We start from the raw sequence: 19,260 nt of genomic DNA on the forward strand, positions 1-19,260 counted from the left end.
TTCATAAATATAAGTATGCCCACATGACTTGGGATCAAACGATATTTGGATATAGTATACGTAAGACCGTCTGAGTTCCAGAAGAAGCTGGACGCTCATACTTTTAGGGATTATTCATTGAGTATCTACGAACTTAGAAAGGGGGTAACAAACCCACTTTCATTTACTTATTCACTGATACGAAAATAAAAAAGAACGTACCTATTTGCCCTTGTACTTTATATGCTATAGCGCATTACATTATATGCAACAAGGATTTTGGTCTGCATCACGATATAAATTTAAAAATATTTAACATTTTTCGAATCGAAATCAACAAAATTTATTCTAGAAAGTAAAAATAGAATGTTAAGCACATATAATGAAGACAACGCAGTGATTTAATTTGGTAACGTATAAATATATAATATGAAGTATCCTCGCGCACGGAAGACAGGGGGTTCTCATGTATACTATTACCCGATATTTAATTGATAACATACTGGACTACTAAAATATTATTAGGAATTTGTCCTAAAATTTTTAGATATATGCTTCCTTATAGGAAATATGTACTATAGTCGTGATTTTTTTTTTTCTTTTGAAGGTGGAATGCTCAATAGATTTCGTTCTCGAGCATGAAAACGAGGGGGAGAGAAAGTGAGAGAAGGATCCCTGGTAAATGCGAACAGCTAAGTACGAGAGTTTGCATTCACCTTTAATACTTTTGAACAAATTTACTTTATACTTTGTAATTTTGTTACGATTTTTTGTATGTAGTGTAAGTAAAATATAACAAACACCAGTACCATAATCGTATACAATTTAAGTATTAAAAAGATTTCACTTTAACACGGCAATCTTTTCCTATATCCATATCGTTTCAGTTACAGTATGTGCTTTAAATATTAAAATACATTTGCAATAATTTGATACAATTAAACGTCAATACACGTTGTTTGGGCTTACGTCTGTATAGAGATGCAGGGGCTTCAAAAAACCGGCTTTTTTTTTTTTTTTACAAAAAAACTCGGTTTTTGCTGCTTCGATTTTTTGCTTGGGAAATTTTGGGCTTTTTTCAAAATTGTGCTTTAAATTGATAAAGCAGACTTTATTTCGCTTCTCTATAACACAACAAGTCATTTAATTAGTATTTGATGCCGATAATAATATAAAACCGAAAATAAACCATGAATTTCGAAAAGGCATTTCAAACAATTTTTCTTCAACACATTTACGTTGTGAATTCCAAAGGATTAATCAATGTATATAAGAATTTTTTAACATATATACAAAAGTAACCAGGGTTGGCAAGAACTATGTTTGTTTTTGAAAATGTCAAAAACCCGTTTTTTTTGGGGGGGGGGGTTAAACCAGGTTTTTTGATTTAGATATTTTGTTTATGTATTTATATGACATATTCACAGAAATAATTTTGTTTCACCTTGGTGTTATTATGCAACAACGGGGCTATGCTGGAAGAAGTCCCATAAGCTTAAAGAAGTCCGGTCAGTAAATTTCTTAAATTGAGAAACTCCCGCCCTAGCCATGGAAAAAACCCGTCATTACTTTAAATGTAAAACAATAACGGGAAAATCCTGTTATTGCTTTGCATGTAAAATTTAAAGGTCAACGTATCATAATCAGTACGCTAAAACTGAGGTATTAAATTATAAATTTAGTACGTAGATATCATTGAAAGTCCAATCCAAGCTAATGTTGGAAGCTACGTAGGCAATCGATAAATTTTGCCAATTTCTATCAATATATTTAAGCAACCTTAGTTTCTTTATAAAACAACAGGCATTCAGAAATATACAATTTGGTTTCGTTTCGTATGTTCAGGCTTAACATCCTTACGTAATACCGAGGTATCAAGAAGACTTTCGCTTAAAGCGACATCCCAACCGGTACTTTGTTTACACATAGAAAAAGGGTTGTGGTTCGACAGAGAATTAAACATGGGACACCCTGATTAAAAGGTGAAAAGGAAATAAAACTATTGCAGATAGTTTGATATGTGGAAACGTCACCATGAAGTTCACACGATTCGCATTTTTCGTTCTTTTTATTTTTTTTGGTTTAAACCAGTTATAAAAAACAGCTGATGTAAACCAGCACTCTAAAAGTACACACTTCTTTAAAAAATACACAAATAACTAGCAAAATTCTATGTAGTATTTTTACTTCAAAATATTCCATACCCTCTTTTTTGGAACAAAATAACATTGAAATAAAACATAAGACAAATACTTAAATTTATATGATACACTTAAGGGATGCACATCTAGAGCTTTTGGTTCTGTATATTCTTGAAATTCTACAGTTAAGTTTTATATAACCACCATCACATCACAGTTTACCCAATCCTCAAGTTTTCTGAATTTTTAACAAGAGGGATTCAAAATATCATTACGGACCCCCACTCCACCCCCCGTTCCTCCAAAAAAAAAAAAAAAAAAAAGAAAAGAAAAGAAAAAGACTACGGAATATATTTAAGCTAACTACAACTGCACAACAAACATGACTGAGTGGTTAGCTTTTGCGCTTGTATCGGGAAGTCCAAGATTCAACCCAGCATTCGACCATTCTGACAAAGCTTTTCTTCATTCCATCTGTGAATGTAGGAATAGTGCGTGTACTGTGAGTTGGCTGACTTCCTTTCTTATTGTTTTTAAATCGTTGTTATTTCTAATTACCAGCAGTGACGGTTTTGCGGAGGTTAGGGGGGCGGTCTTTCGGACTGAAGCGTGTTCCCCAAAGTTACGGAATATCTAAAACAAACGAAATGTCTATTAGTTATGCCTTTACTCATAAACTTTAAGCTCCCGTCAAATAAAAATTACGAATGTTTAGAAAAACTAAACATTAGTAGTAAGAAAACCCCTCCCAAAACACTTTTTAAATTCGCCACTGCTTCTCAGTATAAAATGATCTTCAAGGTTGTATTCGGAAGATTATTGCTAAATATATAAAAGAAACGAAATATTAGTTATGCCTGTACTCATAAACTTCAAGCACCTCCCAAATAAAATTAGGACTTTTTAGAAAACGAAACAATCAGAGGAACCCCTCCCAAAGTACTTTTCTAAATCCGCTACTGATTATTTGTATAAATTGGTATTCAAGGTTGTATCCGGAAAATTATTGCTAAATCATTGCACAGCTACAGTATAACAGAAATGTGGAAGTACGGTTTGACGGATATATAGAAAAACGTCAGTTTAACTTTTGCACTAGAAGCTAGATTACTAAGCTCTTAGAAATGAAACACGGATGACAAACTAAAATGATCTAGAAAAGAAAAAAATGTCGATAACTCAAAAGTTAAAATAAAGCTAAATAGCCTCTAAAATTCCCCTCAAACACTACATTCTTCATGTTAGCTTTAATTCGTAAAACATGTGCTCGATCCATCTTGATGGTGAATTTCAGAGCGAAATATGGCATTTAGGTCATGGAATTCTTATCTAACTATAGAATACACTATAAGAAAGCTATTTAAATAGAAAAATCATGAAAATGAAAAAAGCCAAAATTTCCAAAATTCTCGTTTTTTTTTCTTTTTATGTGAAAAAAACCATCGATTCAAAAAGCCGGCTTTTTTGCATCTCTACGTCTGTAGTTATATAACCACTTAAACCTTACAGTGTGACAGGAATTGGCTTCAGTACGAATGTACGCTCGTGGAAATTGAGGGTTAATGGCAAGGTTCTAGATTACTTGTCCCCTTTCCCATTGAGCAGTAATAAAGACAGAAAACAACGTGCCCTCCGGGGCTCTAACCCGCCTTCACTCGCTAACGCTCGCTCGGCAATACTGTGTAAATTAAATGTATAAAAAAGTACAGAAAGAAACCAACCCAGCTACTAACGTACATGGGAGACCAGTAATCTAGAACCTTCCCAGGGTTAACTTTACAATGCCCGCTCTAGCTCGTATACTTAGAAACGGCAAATTACAGGCTATTAATTTTATAAAAATGGATCAAAATTTTCCTGACAAGCGAACCCGTTCCTACCACTACCATACTTATTTTCGTGCAAGTTTACTATACGGATCCATAGTATAAGTGGTAGCAGGAACGGGTTAGAAGCCCTGCAGGGGTTGGTTGTGTTCTATTGTCGACATAAAATGGGTAAATAAAGACTTGCCCAAATTTTTCTATACATTTTCCAAGCTGTGGATCCGTATAGTAAAACTGCACCCTTATTTCTACTTATTCTACTCAACCCAGTGGCGTAGCAGCTGCCCCCGCAACCCCCGCAGTGCCGGGGGGGCCCCGAGGTATAGAGGGCCCCGAAGTCTTGCGGTGAATAAAGATTTAAAGAAGTAGAACTTCAACCTTACTTCTGTCGGCTTTACAACTAGGGCCCCTTCTCTATACTTTGCGGGGGGGGGGGGGCGCAAAAGTGTGCTACGCCACTGACTCAACCCTACCCTACTCTATTATACCCTTTTAAAGAGGCACTACTTATGGATGCGCAGCTGAGGCGTGTATTGTAAAGTGTACCCGAAATTAATATTTTCCCTTTGTCTTGAGGATAATAAATGTACTCTTGGCAACCGCTCGACTGTGCAGTTGACCCCTCCCCTTCCTCTCTTTTGTAGTTCACGAATAAAAATCATAATGTGCTACTCAAAATAATAAAATTTATTGGGTATTGATCCGAATCTTGCTTATCAGTTTGTATGTTTTGTGAATTGAAAGTATTCACAAATTCACAATATCATTGACCAATATTCCTAACGAAATCGACACGAAAATAAATGTGTTTGTTAGAATTTGGAGCCCATGCCTTTGTGTTCATACTCCTAGATTTGACTCCCTCTATGAACGTCATTAATAGGTTCGTCGATTCGAAGTTTAGGATCCTTTTTCAGCACCCAATTTCTAAAACCATTACCTTGTACTTTATTTACGAATAATATTAAAAATAAAAATCCCTGACATCAGAACTCCGAACTATGGTCTACCAAACGCCTTTCAGGTGTGTATTTCGAGGATTGCATAACTCCCTACGCGATTTTTACTAGATTTCTAAGCCGACTAGATTGTGTTCACTTGAGTTTTATGTGGACCTTGCGTTGACCCAAACGCGATTGTTATTGAGTTTCTAGGCCAACCAGAATGTTTGTAGTTGAGTGATGTGTGAACACCAAATTGACTCTATTGGGTGTGTTAGTAGATTTGTAATCCTACTAGACGGGTTCAAACCCTTTCTCGTCATCTCTCTCTCTCTCTCTCTCTCTCTCTCTCTCTATATATATATATATATATATATATATATATATATATATATATATATATATATATATATATATATATATATATATATATTAGGGATGGCCAATTCCGGAATTTTTACTTTCCGGAATCCGGAAAGTAAAATCGGAAAATTCCGGAATTCGGAAAAATTCCGGATTTCGGAAAAAATCCGGAATTCAGAAAAATTCCGGAATTCGGAAAAATTCCGGATTTCGGGGAAAAATCCGGAATTCAGAAAAAATCCGGAATTCGGAAAAATTCCGGAATTCGGGAAAATTTCGGAATTCTGAAAAAATCCGGAAGAGAAAAAATCCGGAATTCGGAAAAATTCCGGAATTAGGGAAAATCACACTGAGATAAACAACTTGACATAATGAAGATATTATCATACGTAGTTTTCCAGAAAATCGTGAGAAACGATTTTTTATGAAGTTAAAATATGCGTCGCTTGTTGCCAGTGTGATGCAATTAATAACTTTTATGCTGGAATAGTCTTATTATTATTATTATTAATCGTTTATGTACTGTAAAAGAAAAATATGAACCGTTAAGTAGTAGATTTTATCTGTTGTTTTTTGATATCTTCTAACAGTAATAACAAATTGCTTGTAAATACGCAATGATTATCAAGGACAATGGCATATTAATGTAAGGACTACTCTGCAGACTAGCAATAAACAATAAACAATAACAGATAAACAATAGTCCCCCCCCCCAAAAAAAAAAGTAACTAACTTGGGCACGTCAGAATGTTCGCGAGAATATAGGGACGCATTGAGACTAGCAAAAAACGTGGTGTTATTATTACTCAAAGGGCCGTACGATGGAGGCTTTAACGTTAATGTTAATGGCACCAATGAGCACTTACTTGCTCTAACGGTTAACCTCATTTTTGAGATGATTCTTAGAAGTGGGCGTGTTGGCATGCAGTTGGAGTACTAACGATTTGCGTCACTATCGAACACTAACGTAGCACTAGCGACGTTTAAAGTCGAAATTGGAGTCTGACATAAGTGGCTTGTCAACTTCACGGACATTATATTTTCCTTGAATGCGAGAATTTTGCGCCCGGGAAATTTGCGCCCTACCACAAAAATAGGAAAAAATGCGCTCGCAATATATTTGCACTGGGATGTTTGCGCCCTACCCCAAAAAGAGGGGGCTATATATTTGCACTGGGATGTTAACGCCCTACAATTCAACTTCTTATTGTATTGTGTAAAGTAACTTCCACTCGCACTTGAACTAGGCTTGCCTCTCATCGTCTCAGTGAGTTACTCCATCCGTTATAATATTCCGAACAAATGAAAAAAATACAATTTTCGTTCACTAAAGGGCAATCCATACAAATACAATTTTTCATTATACTACAAAATTTACAATAAACGTATAAATGACTGATATATAATTATTTATTAATATAATCAAAGAGTATAATTTAATCTACAAAAGGCTGTTTGGCTCTACCCAGATATCTCTGTTCACAATCCTTGCGAGTTGTTTGGCTTTTCAGGACACAAAATATAGAAAAGAAAATGTAAAGTGAATGTAAAATCAGTTCAGTAATATTATCAAGAAAACTATGTACAGTGTGTTTACTTGCTGGAATTACACTTCAAACACACAATTGCGTTCAGTCGTTCTTTCAGGAAAAATGTTCCGGGGGGCACATTTAGTATTCCGGAGGGGGGTCACTGTTGGTACTATTCTATTTATTATTATATTATAGACGTATTATTTTGGTCTCCTCCGAGGGGGCACTCTGAGAGCTGTGGGGAGGCCAGTGTTCCCCCAAAATCATCTCTGGAAGAAGCAGTGATTGCGTTGATCCGTTGTGTTCTTTTGGCTTATATTGAAGTTTATTCTCCCCTTATATAGCCACAATGAAAATAAATCACAAATGGCATGGTTGTGGGGGGAGGATTGTTTATGCTGTAATGTCAGCCCCTCCGAGGAAATGCGTAAGCTCCAGTAGGTTCTTTTATTTCGTAGGGCTCAAACTTCCCGGTGGAGGTACATCGCAGGCGCAATTTTGCCTGTTCTTGAGGTAGGGCGCAAATTTCCCAGACGCAAAATTCTCGACACCGTTCGAATGACCTCGGAAGACGATATCTTTTTCAATACTTTTTTTATATTCTTTTACTCGAGATTTCTTCATAGCTTCTTATTAAAATACTTACTAATATATCCTCATTTTATTGTCCTAACCAATCAATATGGGTATGTTGTCAGTAAAATATTTAGGTTGATCGAGCCTCTGGTGTGTAACCACAGTATTTCATATCATGCCCCCATTAGAAATCTTGGCTAAACGAACCAATATATATTGCCAATAAAATAGTTTAGAATGATTGAGCCCCTGGTAAATAACCACAGTATTTCGTGACAGACCCCCCCCCCCTTCCTATTACCATATTCTAGCTACGTGCCTGACTCAGCTAATTCTCTACATTCTTTACCAAGCACACATTTTCTAAAGCGGAAAATGATCTCTAAATACCTAAGCGCATTATTTTCAACAGATGCACAAACTGGGTAACATTCTATCTACATGAATGTTATATATGTCGATTACTGGAAACCGCTTCTCGCTATCTATTACCATATTTACTATATAATGATTAACGTTAAAACCGGAAATGGTTGATTTGTACCGCTTCCGGTTTGAATATTACATTCATCAGGGAACTCGATTCTTAACTATTGACTCTGTACATCATGGCCAAAATTGATTGGTAATCCATCAGATAGTTCTTGAGACTGTTTGTTTCACTGACGGACAGAATGAATATATGGCTATAGAGTTTTGATAAACTAAATTCGTTAATGAGTGATGATGGAACAAATATAAGAAAGGGAACCAAGAGTACCACCGGGAAAATTTTCGAACACAAAATTAGCCATCGAAAACCCACATGTCCTGGGTTAGAATACCATAGATGAAAACTCTACCACTGAGTCATCAATCACCCGCTTATTAGTTTTGTTAACTATTATATTAATATAAATTAATGAATGCCTGCTTATGTTAATTATTGAACAATTACATTGTATACTTCGTAAAGTCAAAAATTATAAATTTGTATTTACTGTACATACAATGAGCGCAGAAAGTGTTCGTACACCTATGCTATTGAAACGAGAATGCCTGCGAAAAAGAAACAGAAAATTTAAGAAGTGTAATAACACACACAATATGAATAATGAAAACTAAGCTTTATGAATATATCAATAAAGAACCACAAAGACAAGTTTAATGGTCAGAAAGTAAATAAATTCCGTAGAAAATGTATAGAGTAGACGCAAAAAGTGATCGTACACCTGACGTACGAATACGAAACAAAGATACCACAACTGGGGTTCACTAGTGTTCACCTGAGTATACACCTCTGTATAGCATGACGAGTAACAGAATGAGTTTAGTTGTGAATAGGAGTGAAAAAACTGCACGGTGGGCTGTCGAAATGGGAAGCAACCGAACAGAAACAAATGAGGAGACAAGAAAAGTAATTATTAAAGTGCATAAGAAGGGTAAGTCTTTGAGAAAGATAGCAAACCTCAGGGGCAGATCCAGAGGGGGGCGATCGGGGCCATCGCCCCCCCCCCACAAGAGGAAACTTTCTTATTTTATATATATAAATAAACCCATCCATAACAAGTTTGGAGCTCTTAAAAGTAGCAGTATTACTGCCGACCGCCCCTTCCCCAGAAGTCCGTCCTGGATCCGCCCCTGTATAGAGTAGCCACAATCGAGTATTTTCCGCTGTATGTTTGGAGTCCTTGTCTTGCTGAACAATAAATTGTTTTCAAGAACCATCTTCTGCGCACTAGTATGGAGATATTCCTTTAATATGTTAATATACACTTTGTGGATCATCACTCCATCGATAAGGTGGAGACGACCCACTCCTGAGGCACTCATACAACCCCAGACGAGCACGGACCCTCCTCCGTGTCTTACTTTAGGGACGAGATTTTGAGGATTCATCTCTGTATTCACCTTGCGCCATACCATACGCCTCCCATTGGACTCGATAAAATTAAATTTACTTTCGTCCGAAAATATGACCCTATTCCAGAAAGAAGCCTGATCCCTTATCTTTATACTCTTTTTCAAACTTTAGTCTCTTTATACGATTTGTCTTGTTCACCCAGAACATTTTCCTGGCTATCCGACCATGATACCCTGCAAATATTCCGCACTGTACTGGCTGATACTTTAACACCGCGTGTTTCCAGATCCGTTGCCAATTGCACAGCACTACTTTTTGGAACCTTTTTTCTTTCCCTAATAATGTAACGTTTAACTTGTTCACTCAACACTCTTGGTCTTCCAGTTCTTTTTTTATTATTATTATTTTTTTAAATTATTTTTTTATGGTTTCGCACAGTGATAGAAACATTATACATCGCAATTATTGTTTGTACTGTTGAACGAGGCCTGTCTGCAAGGTTTGCCAGGGGCGGATCCAGGACGGACTTCTGGGGGGGCGGTCGGCGGTAATACTGCTACTTTTAAGAGCTCCAAACTTGTTATGGATGGGTTTATTTATATATAAAATAAGAGTTTCCTCTTGTGGGGGGGGGGGCGATCGCCCCCCTCTGGATCCGCCCCTGACTCTAATACCTTGAAACAGCTTCGCACACCTCCCCAATCCCCAGACATGAACCCCATAGAACATCTATGATCTGTTCTGGAGACAGGAATCAGAAGGCACAGCTTGTCTACTAAAGAAGGCCTAAGAAAAGCTATTCAAGAAGAATGGGACATAATCAGTCCCGAAGCTACAGAACTACGAACTACTACAGGTGAAATCAATGCCACGAAGACTACAGACAATCATTAACGCACAGGGTAATCCCACAAAATATTAAATAACGTAATATACTTTATAAGCATTAATTCAAGCATAAGTGTACGGTGACTTTTTGCGTTTACAAAAAAGGAATTCTCTCTTTTCTTCTGAACAAAACAGTGATTGTGTTTGTTTGGCCTTTCTCTTGTATATAGAAATAAAATGTATGAATGTGTAGTCTTAATTCTGCTTATATATATATTTTCCACCTCCCGTTCTCATGCTAGCTGTTTTCAATATAAAGTATGCACGGTGTACGAACACTTTCTGCGCTCACTGTAGGTATGTTGACAATAAGCGAATGTTATTAGAATATTTGTTGAGATTTATTTTCCTTCACTGCCTTTCGCCTGGTTAGAAAGTAGTTTGCAGTGCTTTGGAGCAGCTGCAGGTGGGAACGCGATAATGTTTGAGACATACCGGCGACTTTTTTGTGTGTGAAAATAAGACCTTTCTCATAAAGTAGTAAATAACTGCAGTAGAAATTGTCTACGTAAATGATAGACATATCCAACTACAAGAAATTAATACAGTATATATAGCCTATTCATTATTGTGTTTCTCTTTTAACAGCTATTAGCTAAGGATGGATAATTCCAGAATTTTTACTTTCCGGAATCCGGAAAGTAAAATCGGAAAAATTCCGGATCTCGGAAAAATTCCGATTTTTCTAAATTCCGGATTTTTCCGAACGTCGGAATTTTTCCGAAATCCGGAATTTTACTGAATTCCGGAATTTTTCTGAATTCCGGAATTTTTCCGAAATCCGGATTTTTTCCGAATTCCGGAATTTTTCCGAATTCCGGATTTTTCCGAAATCCGGAATTTTTCCGAATTCCGGATTTTTTCCGAAATCCGGAAATTTTCTGAATTCCGGAATTTTTCCGAATTCCGGAATTTTTCCGAATTCCGGAATTTTTCCGAATTCCGGAAAGTAAATTTTCCGATTCCGGAAAACAAAATTTCCGGAATCCGGATTCCGGAAAATTCTGGCCATCCCTAATATATATATATATATATATATATATATATATATACAGGGTGCGTCAAAAATGTATACACATTTTGAACCGTCATAGAAAATTTATGTTCCGTTCTACAAGGTTCAATTGCTAGAAATGGAAAGCCTAAAGTCCAATTTGAAACATAAATGCACTTTCTCACGTAAATGTGATTACCTTTCAAATTGGCGGTCTTCAGCATCAATACATTTCTCAGTACGTGTCACTACTAATTCTGTACTTCGTTCCAACATGTCCAATGGGATTTCTGCGCACACCACTTGAATCTCATTCCAAAGTGTGTCTAAGTTACGTGATTTACGTTTGTATACCTCGTCTTTGAACCACATCAACATTCTCAAACTTTCAGTACCACTTAATTACCTGCTTCCGCGCTCCGAAGCTCAAACGTACGTCCGCCATCTTGCTTGCCACTAACTGGGCTGAGTAGCTAGAGAGACAATTCTGCCGTCACCTGTTGAAGAAAGATAACATTACTTTCTCCCAGAAATTGAACCTTGTAGCACTTCAAATACGGTTTCTATGACGGTTCAAAGTGTGTATAGATTTTTCTGACGCACCCGCTATATATTTTCTGAAAGAGGTTTCAACACTTAATAATTACTTCTCGTCTTTTTGAGTGCAGAATAATGCAAGTTCACTACTAAGACTTAAGGTCCCCAAATGTAGAGCGCCTCAAAATTTGAAACCCTATCTAGAAATATTTTTGGGTGCGTACCTATTGTACTTTAAAGGATACGGTAACCTACAAGAGGCACAGTGATGCCAGTGTGGTGTAGTCGATCTTTCTGAGTCAAACACTATCCCAAAGTATTTCAACTGTTCCTGATGTTTTTTTTTTTTCCTTCTACTTTAGTGGGTTTTGAACATTTTACTCTAAATCAGCGAAACGCGCAAAATTTCGTGGTGTATTGCTAGGCTGCCGATTACCACATGTTTGCTTAATAAGATGAAATTATTCGTGTCGATTTGTCAGTACTGTTTATGAAAAATGCAAAGCTGAGCTTCGCCTAATCTTTCTTGCTATTTTGGCTTTCTGTTATAGGGACATTTATCAAATTTACGAAACTTTGTGTTTTGCTTTCTTCCTCTAATTTTTCAGAGTATATTTCCGCCAACTGATGTATTGTTTAGTGTTCTACGAATTCTTAATTAAATATTGCTTACTACAGAAGAAAAATAACACAAACGCAAAATACTAGGAAATTTCGTAGAAACTGTTTGCAAGAAGTAACTGTTTCCGATTTTGGACTCCAGGAAAAATGAAACATAAATCTTTGTTAATATTTTGTTAAAGTAGTAGTTCCAATGTTTTTTTTTTTTTTTTTTTTTTTAATTAGTAATAGCCTATTGTAAGTAGTCATTTCAGATTTGGCCAGGGGAACAAGATGTCCATTGACATAAGAGTTTCGCTTTTTTATTGGTATATAACTTATAAAAAAGCTTGTGATTCTCAATCTCAGAAAGCAACTGCCTCCCTTGACTTCCCTAAATGATGCTCCTGTATCAAACATAAAGAGTGAAAAAAAAAAAAACTACAATGTTGCTTGGGTAATTTGTTGGGTCCCTGCATGCCTCTGGTTTCTAAGTACAACTTGTAGTTGAGTCATAGATATATGGTCACCACATCGACCCCCAACGTGGTTGTTACTGGATTACTACGCCTATGAGAACAATTTTAATTAAGCGATGTGCACATGGATTCCAACGAAGTTGTTTCTAGGGATACCAGATTACTTTTAGTTGAGTAGTGTATGGTCAGCACATGAATCCCAACGCAAATATAAATGAGTGTCTAGGTCTATCACATGGCCTTGGAAATTAGAAAGACCGCCCATTTTTCACTATCACTGTATGCTCACTGCACACTGACGAGCTACTTCTCCTTACTTAGTGCGGGCTTTGCCCTAACATATTACCACCAACAGCCCTGACCGTTGTCAACCCAGACTTCTGACGTGTTTCCAGTTCTAGAGATTTCAATTGTACAAGGTGTCTCAAAAAAGTGCCCGCCAGGTCGCAACACGTTCGGCCATGTTGAATAATAAGGTGGGCAAGACCCTTAGTTTTGCAACTTCCCTTAGGTCAATCAGCTACTAGCATCGTTGGGGTCAGGATCGCTGATTTAGTGCACCCCTGTTTTGAGACCACGTCATAGCGCGTACTTTCGAACAACGTTGGACGATCAAGTTCTGTACAAAAGTCGAGAAAACCGCTCCAAAAACCCAAGTTCTGCTTAAACAAGTCAACAGGGAGCCGTTTCTATAGTATGTACAAGTTACGAGGTGGATGAAGAAATTTAAGGAGGGGGGAGCGGAAGGAAGGGGTGGACGATGACCACAGCTGTGGACGGCCATCAACAAGCCAAACTGATGAAAATGTGATTCGTGTGCGTGGGTTGTTGAATGCTGACCGTCGAATTAGTGTTCGGCTGTTAGCAGACGCACTGAACATTCCGAAAAACGTTGTCCATCGCATTATTACGGAACATGCAAAAAGTGTGCGCTAAGCTGGTCACCAAACTGTTGACAAACGAGCAACAGGCCAATTGAGTGTTGATCGCGAGTGAACTGAAGGAACATGTGGAAATTGAACTGGATTATTTGAACAACGTTATTACCGGTGATGAAACGTGGACATTTTAATACTACCCCTAGGCATCCCTGGAACAGAAGAAGGCGAGGATGAATAAATCGAAATCGAAGACAGTGTTGATTGTTTTTTTCGATACTAAGGGTGTGGTTCACAAAGAATTCGTACCTCAAGAAAAGACCACTGCCGCTGCCTACTACGTATGTGCTCTGAAAATATTGCGCAAAAAGGGTCAGCCGTGTGCGAAAAGACATCGCTGTTGCATCACGATAGTATGCCAATCCGCGCATCTCTGCGCGTCCGTGAGTTCCTGGCGAATCATAATGTGGCAACCCAACCCTACATTCCTGACCTCGCCCCGGCCGACTTCCTTTTAGTCCCCAAGTTCGAGAAAGTATTCAAAGGACGCCGTTTTGATATCATTCAGGCTATCCAAGCGACTGTGGCAACAGCTGTAAAGGAGATTCTCGTTAATGCTTTTGATGGGGCATACCAGGCATGGGAGGGTCGGTGGAAAAAATGTGTAGATGTTCATAGACAGTACTTTGAAGAATAATAACCTTTTGTAAAGATCTTTTAATAAATGTTTTGAAAAACATATTTCATGACATTTGGGCTATATATATATATATATGAGTTTGTTTGTTTGTTTGTGGCAATAAGAGAAAGATAAATGAAATCTCAATTTGTTGTCTCACGATCAGGTACGTAGCCAAGGGGAGGTCCGGACCACCCCCCCCTTCGAAACCAGATATGAAAAAAATAAGGAAGAATAAAACAAAAAGAAACGACAAAAAGAAGAATCAGCGTTAAAAGTAAAAAGCTACAGCAAGCTTTTGGTTATTCTTTCTTATGAGGAGATTTATATTACTTGCAATACACGGTGACGAGTGAGCGGAATATCTTGGAAAAGTCAGGGAATTTGAAATCTATAGAAAAGTTACGGAATTCTAAGAATTTTTGCTACTAGTCAGGGAAATTTCAAGCTTTCAAAACCATAGTGCCGTTCTGTAACAGTGTGGATATTTTTTTTATCATAATTTTTCGTCATCACTTCTCTGCAGTATTTCAGAAACAGTTTTCTACTGGTCCTTGAACCTGTCATTTGGAACAGACAGTAGTTGATGGAATAATGAAAACAAAAGTTACGTAGAAAGAAAATTCTGTTAACATTTAACTCAATAGAGAAAGGAATGCAGATGTAAAATATTTTACAAAGCATTATTTAATATGTACTTTTTATAATAGTTGAGGTCATAATGAAAGAAAAATTGTTATATTTGAATGAACAAAAGGAGGAACGTAAATATTGTAAAATATTTTTCAATACTTTTTTTTTTTTTTTTTTTTTTGTTCTTGTACTAAAGATTTCTACATAGTTTGTTATTGAAATACTATAGATTGATCGAGCTGCTGGTGTGACAACCACAGTAATTAATGTCACCATCCCCTCTCAGCAATTACGAAATTCTGGCTAAACGAACCAATATATGTTGCCAGTAAAATAGTTTTGAATGATCGAGCCCTTGATGTGATGACCACAGGATTTCATGTCACGGACCCCCCTTTACGAAATCCTGGCTACGTGCCTGCCCATAATTATGCTTTATAGGCTAAAGAAGACGGGTGCTTTAGGTAATTGAATGGCGATGAACTAATGAGTAGAATGAGAATGTGAGAAGAAAACGGAGTACCTCGAGAAATCTCACAGACACAGTGTTGTCTAGCACAAACTTCTCTTGGACGGCGATCGAGCCAAGGATTTCACGCACAGAGATAAGCCCTCTACCGCTCAGCCATAGTAAAAAAAATAGTCAATGTAACTCAGTGTTCTAAAATTTCGAATGATGTTCCTGTTGAATGAAAGATGTATTAGAATTATCCTTAGCGAGTGCACATAGACGATTGTCTACACATATGATCATAGGTTAGCGGTGCTCTTTACATTGTAGACGTTACGTTTGTGATAGACGTTTATTTTGCTTGCTCCTGCCTTGCTATACATTGTAGACGTTACGTTTGTGATAGACGTTTATTTTGCTTGCTCCTGCCTTGCTATCATGAAATGTGTCTCATATTATACATAGGTTAATCTTTTCAATTAAATGGTACGTTTGAAAGTTTTGAGGCTATCATAATTCGATAAGTATCGTTTATGGGACATTCCATGTGAAATCAGCCAATGAAATGACAAAATCTGACCTGACGATTTTTAGATTTTTGTAAAAATTGGTTCACAGCTTTATTACAGTAGGAGATGGAAAAATCTCAAATATTACCCCTCTCCTCCTGAAAGTATCCCCATACAGGGTGTTCAAAAATTTCAAAAAAGGGCACAAGGCCATTTTTTCAGTTACAGTGATCATTAAAAATTGTCATAAAATGGTTAATATGTGCACTAGAAACATGGAACAAACACCATTGGAAAGCTTAAAGATTGCTCTACAAGTTATAGTATATTAAGAAACCTGTATAATAAAAAAATAACACTTCTAAAGGATCATTCCACGTCAATTCGACCAAAATTTTGGGGAAATTTAAACCCATTATCGCAAATTTGGTAGAGTTATAAAACCTTTTATGCTGATTGCAAGTATGTAAATTTTATTGCAATAGCATCAGCGGTTCAGAAGTTATTGCATTTCAAAGATGAGCAGAAAATCCATTTTTAACAGTCGCGATGTATTATTTCCCCGTTTTGTAAAAACACTAAATAAATCATATTTCGGTTCCTATTAATGCCAGAAACATGATTCTTTTTTTAAATTCATATTGTCTTGAAGTTGTTTACCATGAAAAAAATGAAAACTTTTCGTAAAGCTTTTAGGAAATTTATAAAATTATTTAAAAGGTAACATTTTGAGGGAAAAAAAAAAAATAGAACGCCATTTTGTAAACTTCAAACCTTCATTTCTCAAAATTCCCATCATGGATTTCAATGAATTAGTTTTTGTTTGAAAGCTTACTACATCTAGTTTCACATATATAAAAATTATGATGGGCCATCCAAGTACTGAGGAGATATCCCAGTCAGTGTTACCAACTGATTGCGAAATAAACTTTTTCTCATAACTTTCATACGATTTAACATATCCCCGACAATTGGTAGAAGTACTCTTCGGTATCCTACAAACACGTCTGTGAGCATTACGACTCTTCCCAAGCAACCCAGTTGTCGGGGTTGCTAACCAATTTCAGGGTTGCTTATCACAGTGTTAGACGTATCTGTCCCACATTTTGCAGTAAGCTTATTACATCTATTTTCACTATACAGAAATTGTGAAAGGCTATCCAAACACTGAGGAGATAATCACAGTCAGTGTTGCCAACAGATTGAGAAATAAACTTTTTCCAGTAACTTTCTTACGATTTAACATATCTCCCCCTAAATTGGTATAATTACTTTTCGGTATCCTGGAAATATGCCTGTGAGCATTACCACTCGTTAAAGCAACCAAGTTATCAGGGTTGCCTATCTCGGCGTTAGATGTATCTGTGCCCACACTTTGCATTATTACCTGCGACATTACAAATATACGAAATCGTGTGGACTAAATACTTCTAATTACTGTACTACCAATATCGTAAAAACATAATAAATATATTCAGTTATACAGAACACTATGTGTTCGACACCCTACTAACCTGCACTTCGGGCTAAGACCCGTATCACTCTGCTATCATTTTCAAACAGTGAAATTCCTTTTTTTTTTCTTTCTTTCTTTCTTTCTTTAAAAATGTCGATGACAGTAGAAAAAATACTACATGGTTCAACGCTCCCAATCTTCCCGAAAGTCAGAGTTAGTGAATGTATTTGAATATCTTCCAAATATTGCTTACCCTACACAACGGAGGGCGTATCAGCTAGTATATCTATAACAAGCAAAGTCTTATGCTGCTGTTCTAATGTAGTACAGGTTGTTAATGTTAGGATTAAGGAAACTATTGTATCCCAATGATTCTCCAAACTAATTATGACTATTCAACACAAAAGTTACTCCATTGTTTCAGATGATATGGAACATGACTTACCAACGGTCTTTCAAACACAGAAACTGGTAATGTCAGATTTAAAATAAAATTTTTCTCACATAACAAAATTGGAATATTTCACTGCTGGGTGTAGACCCGAATATAAAAATTGCAAAGCCTTCTTAAATCTGTACTTCCAAGCAAGTGACTTTTTTTTTTTTTTTTTTTTTTTAACCAGCCATGGAAAGTACTCATGCGATGGAATTGGTGGGACTGTTAAGCGAGTTGTGGCAAAAGCAAGCCTTCAGAGACCACTGTCTGATCCAATAAATACATATGCCGTTATGTTTCATTTCATTTCTGTGAAGAAAACATCATTAGCACCAATTTTTTCTTTGTGCACAAAGAAGAAATGGCTGTTGTTCGTGCCACACTTCAACAAAGCTTTCTGAGTGCAAAAATTATTCCAGGAACACGTGCAATGCATTGTTTGGAAAAAATGGGCCATTCAAGATTGGAGCAAAGCGTACAAGTCTGGATGAAGATTTTAGTTAGTGAATAGTGATGAAGGTGATGCATCAGTAAAATTCCTACATCCCCATGGCCCATCTACCTCATTCTATTGGGCTGAAAATGATTCCTGTTGTGTTCCGTTTACTCACATTTTATGTGAAGTGGATATAACAACTGCTACTGGCAGAACATACCAGTTATCTAAAAAGTATATAAAAGTAGTTACTTCAATGTGGGAAACGTTTACCAAAAGCACTTGATGTTAATATCTAATTACAGCAAAACCGAAGATTAATTTAAGTGCCATAACATGTAAATCTATAATACTGTCAGGCTTATCATATTCTTTGGTAGTTATTCTGATTAACATTAAAAAATGCTAATGCCCATTTATTGTTCTGATTATTGTATTTTCCCCTTAATTATAAATTATCGAAACCCCATTTTTCCACCATGCTTGGATGACCAATCACAATTTTTGTATAGTGAACAATAGATGTAATAAGCTTACTGCAAAGTGTGGCACAGATACGTGTAACGCTGAGATAGGCAACCCTGAAATTGGTTGGCAACCCTGACAACTGGGTTGCTTGGAAGGAGACGTAATGCTCATAGACGTGTTTGTAGGATACAGAAGAGTATTTATACCAATTTTAGGGGGGATATGTTAAATCGTGTGGAAGTTATTGGAAAAAGTTCATTTCGCAATCAGTTGGTAACACTGGCTGGGATATATCCTCAGTGCTTTGATGGCCCATCACAATTTTTGTATATGTGAAACTAGATGTAATAAGCTTTCAAACAAAAACAAATTCATTGAAATCCATAATGAGGATTTTGAGAAATGAAGGTTTGAAGTTTACAAAATGGCGTTCTTGTTTTTTTCTCAAAATGTTACCTTTCAAATGACATTATAAATTTCCTATCAGCTCTACGGAAAGTTTTCATTTTGTTCATAGTAAACAACTTTAAGACAATCTGAATAAAAAAAAGAATCATGTTTCTGGCATTAATAGGTACCGAAATATGATTTTTTTAGTGTTCATACAAAACGGGG

General features: G+C 36.6%; 1 protein-coding gene across 5 annotated transcripts in view; it reads left to right on the top strand.

Annotated features, from left to right (window-relative positions):
• The first annotated feature begins 575 nt into the window (after positions 1-575).
• Positions 576-19,260, top strand: part of LOC145671699 (uncharacterized) — a 50,293-nt gene continuing 31,608 nt past the window's right edge. The window contains exon 1 of one of the 5 annotated variants that reach the window (XM_081740900.1): positions 576-675. The gene's annotated coding sequence lies outside the window, so the exon portion shown is untranslated. Of the gene's footprint in view, positions 761-19,260 lie in introns of all 5 variants that reach the window. The other 4 variants (XM_081740912.1, XM_081740903.1, XM_081740907.1 and 1 more) reach the window with 4 other exon arrangements.

This window comes from Thermobia domestica, chromosome 2 (assembly GCF_964235325.1).
Source record: "Thermobia domestica chromosome 2, izTheDome1.hap1.1, whole genome shotgun sequence".
In the NCBI taxonomy this organism is placed as follows: domain Eukaryota; kingdom Metazoa; phylum Arthropoda; class Insecta; order Zygentoma; family Lepismatidae; genus Thermobia; species Thermobia domestica.